Source organism: Heterocephalus glaber, unplaced genomic scaffold (genome assembly GCF_053883595.1).
Source record: "Heterocephalus glaber isolate CG9 unplaced genomic scaffold, H.glaber_assembly_v1.0 deba00001555, whole genome shotgun sequence".
NCBI lineage: Eukaryota > Metazoa > Chordata > Mammalia > Rodentia > Bathyergidae > Heterocephalus > Heterocephalus glaber.
The window spans coordinates 16282668-16290361 of record NW_028258346.1 but is presented as its reverse complement, the minus strand read 5'-3'; the positions used below and the strand labels follow the sequence as shown (position 1 = coordinate 16290361).

At 43.6% G+C, this 7694-nt stretch overlaps 1 protein-coding gene across 12 annotated transcripts in view; it reads left to right on the top strand.

Moving 5' to 3' along the window:
* The window catches only part of Samd12 (sterile alpha motif domain containing 12), a 422167-nt gene that overhangs the window by 227935 nt on the left and 186538 nt on the right, over positions 1 to 7694 (top strand). For 2 of the 12 annotated variants that reach the window (XR_002396857.2, XR_015442907.1), the window contains exon 6: positions 4490 to 4619. The exons of 9 other annotated variants lie outside the window; for them this stretch is intronic. The gene's annotated coding sequence lies outside the window, so the exon portion shown is untranslated. Of the gene's footprint in view, positions 1 to 4487; positions 4620 to 7694 lie in introns of those variants that run through there. One more of the 12 variants, XM_087190710.1, reaches the window with a different exon arrangement.

The following is a 7694-nucleotide window of genomic DNA, read 5'->3' as shown; positions in this document are numbered from 1 at the left end:
CTTCCCCATTGTCTATTCCATTTGGTCTCTGTTAAATAAGAATCTTTGGTGGCACTTCCATTACTAAATTGACAGTTGCATAATGCTTTATTGGCATCTATAAGAATGGAGCATATTTCTTAGGAACCATGGAGGTGGTAGTCACTTATTTTTTCTGAACCAGCTAAGCATATCCAGTGTTTTGTGGTCTTGTAATCTTAATCTTAAAAACAGCAATCCATCCATTTCTTTGTTTTATTCTATCCTAATAGAAGAAGTTTTCCCCTTACTGATGTACAGGCATCCAACCCTGATGGACTCTTGTAAATGGAATTAACTCCTGTGATTTGATGACTTTTCATATTAGTTATCGTTTCAGTAAATCTACTCTCCCTGGCTTGCTTTTTAACCTCCAGCTGCTTCCTAATTATTAGTTCTTGGATGACTGCTTCGGCCACATTACTGCAGTACTTGCTTGTAGTAGATATTAATAATAATAAGCAGCTTCTAAATGTTCATGGTGTTAAATGCACATAAGGATTATTGTTGATAAGCCTAATTGTAATCATGGTTTTGACACTGGGTAAGTTAGGATTCTTGTGGTTGCAAAGAACAGAAATTAACTCATAGAAGCTTCAGTAAAGCAATGAAGCTTGGAAAGATATTCCCAAACATGTGCAGGAGAATCAGTGACAAGACTCTGGAACAAAGAGGCAGCAGAGCTGTGGGAAGAATTAGAACTGAACTGTAAAACCAGCCAGAATCCCAACCATCATCTAGTCTGAACTCTTGTTTTTACTTTTCACTCTGTTTCTTTCTTCTTTTTTAAAGCATGATATTTTCCCCCCTCTGGTACTCATTTTACAGAAAAATAGATGACTTCCTACTCCTTTCAGATTTTCATGGCTGTCGCTAGAACCTTAGCACTCTCAAGTTCCACTTTATTTCCCAGCTTCTGGTTCTCATTCTGTTCTGCCTCTCCCATCTCAAGTCCATCTTCCCTGAGCAGGATCTCTGATTGGCTTGCCTGTGATCCAATTCACAGCAGCCAGAGGCAGGGCCAGCCTATGTCTCCCTCCCCATCTGGAGGCAACCTGTTTCAGTGAACAGATATTTTGGAAGCTGCTGACCGTAGTTATGCACTTGATGCTTTTGTTACACTTAATAAAGTACAGAAATATAATTTTGCTGAATTCACCATCATTTTTGTATTACTATTTAAAGGAAGAATTGTATAATACACACTTAGATGGAGCCATAGAAAAAAATGAATTTACAATATTTAGGACACCACCACCACCACCACCATGGCAAGAAAGAGCAAGTTTTGTGCTCTTAAGAGATTGTCATAGAGATATGCCAGGGAGGTGATGGGTGTGATCAACAAGGGATATGAAGTGAAACATCAGAAAAAGAACTAGTAATAACACCAACAAAAGTAAAATCATGATAGATGAGACTATAAGAGGTAGTCAAGTTTCCGTTGTGAATATGGTCTTTAAATATCACATTTATTAAGAATCTATGCTGTGTTCCCAACACCATCCTACACATATTTTATGATGCTTGAATCCTGGAAATAAAATCTGTTTTGAGGCAGCCAAAATACAGTTAGCCTTTGCAAGTGGATTGTATTGTATTGGATGCCCAAAGAGAGACATAAATGTATTTATGCATCTAGTAGACCCTTGTCAAACACCTACTAAGCCTCGGGCAAATCCTAGACACTGTCGTTACCAGACAGACCTTTAACTGCATCTCAGTATTGATTAGCTCCATGGTGGCGCATACTTAAACACACTCTTCACGCTTGTTCTTTAACTCGTTTAATTTTCACAGCACATAAGATTCAAGTAGGTTCATCTCTAATTCCCATTTTATAGAGGGACAATCAAGGCTTGGAGAGACTGAAATAACATGCTCAAGGTCACATGGGCAGGGATTGGCTGGAGGAGCAGGAGTTCCATCCTAGGTCTGTCTGACCAGATCTTTAGGTTTTATTTATTTAGGATTTGAGCTGGGCTGTCAGGGTCGTCCAGTGTGTTCTGTTCATTCCTGAAAGATTATGTAAGACACATGACCTGGCCTCACCACAGGTCAGAACTGATTAAACCATGATGTAACAATGCTGTGCCTGAGGCAGTTTGAGAGGAGACTCCGTCCCTTCCTCTGTGGGACACCAGACAAGCTCTTTCCTCCCTGGGCCTCACTGTCACACACGGAGAAGAGAAAGGCACAGACAGACTTGCCTTCCAGATGACTCTGTGGAGTAAAAGAGCTGATAAATGTAAAAGTCCTGATACAGCGACCAGAACAAAGTCAGGGTTCTTATTATTATCCACAAAGTACAGTGAGAAGCAGTCTTGCCTGAGAGAGAGGGGCAGAACTCAGAGAGGAAGCTGCCTTTGACACATCAGCTGTTACTAGGTTAGGAGACAACACTGGACATTTAAACAGGAGGATCCCTGAAAAAAGGCCCTTCATGTATTTAACACACATTTATTTATTAAGCATATCGGTGTGTTAATTAGGAGTGGATGATAGGCAAAGCATTATGGCTTTAGACCCTAACTTTAAAAAAGCAGAAGACCAGAAAAATGGCAGCAAAGAAATATCTAAGAACAATTATGTACCTGACTAACCTAGGATTGTCTTGAGATGATGAACTGATTTGTTCACCGAGCCCTTTCACAATTCTTTATTCACTCAACTTGTATCATGCCCTGTGCCCTGAGGGCTCCCCCTACTTTTTGAGTCACCTGTATGCACTCTAAAATATTTCACTATCCTCGGCTGCCACGTGATACTGCTGACTCTTCATATGTCTGAGTGAAGGATTGTTCAGTTGTCTAGAACATTCCTCAACTGAAGATAGCTTGAGAAGGGATAAAGAAAAAGTGTTAAGGCATATTAAAAATTGGCTTTTTTCCCAGTGGTAGTTTGTCATTTTTCAATTTGGCATCTTTCCTTGTTCTTTTCTCAAGCACATAGATCTGCATGTGACTTGATTCAGAGGGGATTTTCTTGTGAGATGCGCTTCTTCAAGTGTATGGATAAAATTGCCAAGTTTAATTGAAGGCTGTTTAGAGCCTTGCTCTATTTACAGTCAAAAGCTGATCGTTTCTGCTCTTGACCTTGGTTCTAGACTCCTACAAAATTAATGGTGCCTCCTGGCCTGTGGCAGTCTGTGTTTACTCCCTGGAGTTGGGCCCTGGCCCCTGGCTTTGAGTGGCCTTGGATGGCAGGACCTCCTTAGACTGGGAGCCAACTCCACCTGGGGCTGCCGGCATCCTCAGGTCCCCTTTCTCTATCTGGCCCATCTCATAGTCTTGAAGCCACAGGAGTCCATGATCTGTGCCTTCCCTTGTTCGATAGTGTGGAGCAAAGGATCACAATTCCTTGTACTGGAAAGACCTTAATTTACTTACAAAAAATTTAAAAATACATATAAGGGCTGGGGATTTAGCTCATTGGTGCCGTGCCTGCCTTGTAAGCTCAAGGTCCTGAGTTTGATCTCCAGTACTGCAAAAAAAAAAAAAAAAAAAAAATACAGTTGTAGCACTTACTGTGTGCTGAGCACGGTTCTCATTTTACAGCTAAGGAAAATAAGGAAAGCTGAGCTTCAGAAACCTGTCATACAGCATCACCGACAGAGGTGTAAAGCAAACCTAGACAGTCAAAGCCAGTCAGACGTTCTCTGCTGCTTTGGCTCTCCCAGAGGTCACCCATACCAACTTCCTGTTTTAGTCGGTGAGTTGTAAAAAGCTCCCAACACCTGGTGAGACTATGGAAGTGCTAGCTGTCATCATTAGTATGTTTAATATGTGGTGAAAGCTTAGGCCAAGGAAGTAAAGAACTTTCATAGATTGAGTCCAGGATTTCCCAGACTGTTTTCTGTGGAATACTAATATCCAACAAGATGTAGTAAGTACTCTAGTTTTGAAAAAGTGATCATGGTCAAAATGTTGGAAAAGTATTGGTTAAAAACATAAGTCTTTTATATTCTACTACTGCTCAGATCTTGAATAATGTGCTTTATTGATCTTCAAGAGGTGGCCGTAGTATCCAGGGTTTACCTGCTTTTTCCTCACACTTTACACATATTAGACCACCACAGGGCCCAAAGTAGTTTTCCTTACACGATCCTGATTGCAAAGTTGGCTCTCGCTGGCATCTGGAAATGGGTTTCAGGAGGATTCCTACCATTCCCTGACTGGAACAGCTCACTGTGCCTAAACCATCAAGGAACTCCTGCTTTCCTTCTGGGAGTCTAGAATCGCAGGCTTGCCAGGCAGAGGAGGTAAAATGGCTGAGCTGGGCCCGGGGGCTCAGGGTCCTGTGAGCTCCGCTTGCACATTTCACATGTGTTGTCGAACTCACTGTTGAAGGGGTTGATTGCATGCTTTGTCACTCCACTGCCAAAGCACTCTTGGAGGCTTGAGCATTGTTTCCTCTGGACTCTGCCCTATGTACTTTTTTCCTTTGCTGATTTTGCTTTCTGTCCTCGCAGTGTAATACATCTTAGCCAAGTCCTCTACATCCTGCTAGTGAACCACCAAACCTGGAGGTGTTCTTATCCAGGAATGCCTTTCCACCCCTCATGGATCTTTGGGATTCTACGCCATACAGCATGGGCCATGGTGAGTTGTCCAGCCCTACAGGTTCAAGCAAACATGATCCCACACCATTACTCTAGGCTTTCTGGTGAAAAATGTTAGAGATCTTCAGGCCCATATGAAGAATATTACCAATAATTCTCTTCCTGGGTAGGACACATGGTTTAAGTACATACTGACAGACCACCGCTGACTGGTCTGGCTTCACTGTCTTTTAGAGTAATTGGGTAGGAAGGTTTGGAATGGAATCAACAGTGATCACAAGATATAGCCATCCTTTATAGCCTTCTATTTTTAGATTTAGCTCTTTAGCCCAGGTTAGATTATTTATGTAATTTTATATATACTTTGTATTTATGTGAGGGTGTATTAAAATAATCTACTTTAATTGTTTTTTAATATATTATCTAGTCAGAAAACTCTACTACAGGGACCATGTGCCTTTTCGAGGCTCCCTGCTGTGACTGTGACATTCCCCTGCAACCATGATTTCCCTGAGTTCATTTTGCCTGGTAAACAGCTGCATCGAGGGTCTCCTGAGAGCATGCAGGCTGCTCTGGTGCATGGAAAGCCTAATGGAAAGGATGATTGGGCCCAGCATGTGTTCCTCCCAACACCTTTCCTGGTACTACTCCTCCTCCGCATTCTTCATGGCTGACTCGTCCTCCTTGTTTTGTTTTCCACAGCTGCCAAAAGTTATATTTGCATATCCTCTACCCTAGGTGGAGCACTATTTCCTGTGATCCGGCCCACTCCATTTTGCTCCTCTCCATTGTATGTCTAGGCCAGCCAGCCTTGTTTTCCTTTGACCTTGTTCTCATTGCCCTTGTTGACTCATTTCTAGATAGTAGTCTTGCACCAAGAAACACCAGTTACCATTGGATTACTGGGCTCCTTGCTAGACTGACTACTGGACAAATGATTCTCTAAGCAGTTCATCCACCTCACTGTTTCAATACCCCAAGCCTTTTCTATATCCCACCTCATGTATGTGTTTCTTCTGCATATTGGTTCTTTTAACTTCTCCATGTCCCAGCTTGGTGTCTCACTGGTCTTCTTCTATGTAACTCTGGGCCCATCTTGGACCTTGGATTCCCACCAGCATCTTTGTCTGTAGCATGCACCTTAGCACTTACCATTTTATTTGCTTATACACCCAACACACAGTGACTGAGCTCCTACTAAGAGCCGCTTATTGCACTAGAAAATGGGGATACCAAAGCAAAGTTCCTGGCCCCAAGAAGCTTACTGTCTAATTGAGCAGCAACACATGGTCACACTATTCTTGATCCCATGTTAGTGCCTATTCTTCTCATCTCTGACCTCCTTGAGAGCAGAAAATGCCTCTTAAAGTTTTTTGCACTTCCAGAATGCTAAGTGATCTCTAGTAAATAACAGTCATGAACTCAGGAACAGACCCAGTTGGTGTCCTATATATGCAGTTTCTTAGCTGTGTTAGCCTCAATTCCTTTGTCTGTAAACAGAACAGTCATATCTGCCTCTGCTGGTGTTCTAAGAACTGACTTAGATGATGTTTATAAAATGTCTAACTCTAATCACATAAGTAAATGCTAGCCATAGTTCCTGCTAAGCCAACTTACGACATAAGAGTTTGTGATGTTTTTTCCTGGTACGTTGGCCTTAGAGCCACACTGGGAGAGTTTTCCTGATGGGCTGGATCCCAGCATTGTGCTGTCAAACTGCCCCCCTTAGGCCAACCTGAGTGGGATGGGAGGAGTTGAAGGAGGGTGCAGCTGTGAGTCAGAAAGGCAGAGAGGCAGGCAAAGACCTGCCAGGCTTCCTCTGTAAAAGGACATGGATTTCCACATCCAGTTTTGACAAGACAGTTTCTGTCCCTCCCTTGCTTCATTTCCTGGCAGTTACTAGATGCAGAGTAGAGGCTGAAAGGAAGGAAAGAATTTTCATGTAGTGTTCCCATACTGTGTGCCAGGTGCCACTCACATATACATTCTCAGTCTTCATGGCATCCCTGCCGGGAGGGTGTTTTTATCCCTGCTTTACAAATTAGAAAGCTGGCATTTGATGAGGTTGAGGAACTGAAGCAAAATAGCACAGCTGACCCACTGTGGATTCAGAGCCTTTGCCCTGTGCATCAAAGGCCTTCGGTAAATCAGATCCTTGAAGGTTCTGGCCCAGTCTGGCCTGATCTGTCTGTATTTCCTCTTCTGTACTACCACCCCCACTCAGCTCGGGAAGCCTGTGGTGCTAAGGAAACTCAGCAAGCTTGCGACTCCATTGTCCTTACGCCCCTCTGGGCCAGGACAGTGTGAGTCAACTGGGCCATTCATGCTCTTGTATGAATGTACAAACCCACAGGTTTGCTCAGTAATCCCAGCCCTGCCCCTCCTGCTGACTGTCCTGGGATGTGGCTGCTGGAATTCATTAGAGGCAGCTACACAAAGACCTCCATCACCGTGATAACCAACACGAGCCTGAGATTGGCTTGCAGACCGTTAGCCACCCCTACCTTTCCAGACTACAGGTTACCGTTTCTGGGTATCTCCTGCCCTCAAAACTGCCTCCTTCCCTCCAAAACTGCCTGTCATGATTTTTTTCATATGATTTTGCCCTCCAAACCATAACGTAGCCAAACAGGCAGGAAGAGAAAGAGACCACCCAGGTTCTCCGTGAACCTGGAAAATTGGTTTCAACCCACTCGGTCTGTTGGGAGTAGCCACACAGAGGAGGACCGTGCGGTCGGGGCTTAGTGGTGAAGATGAGCAGCTGAATGAGCAGGTGTGCGTCAGATATGGGAAACGGGAGGTACACTGGCTACCGTTGGAACCAAGGCCGACTGGCCTCATCTTATGGATGAGGAAACTGAGGCCCTGAGAGAGATCACAATTTACTTCTCCTCACCTAGCTAGCTCATGCAAAATTGGGGTGGAAACCTTATTTCCTATTCTCAGCCCATTTTGCTTTTTGCGCTACTTCCGGAAATGAAGCCCTCCATGAACTTTCTTCTCTTCACTCTGCCGTTAGCAGTTCCATCCCCAAATCGTAAAAGTAGGATCGACCCATGCTATACCTGTGCCCAGCTTGACTCCCTCAAAGCCTTTTTATATTAGTCAGCTCCTC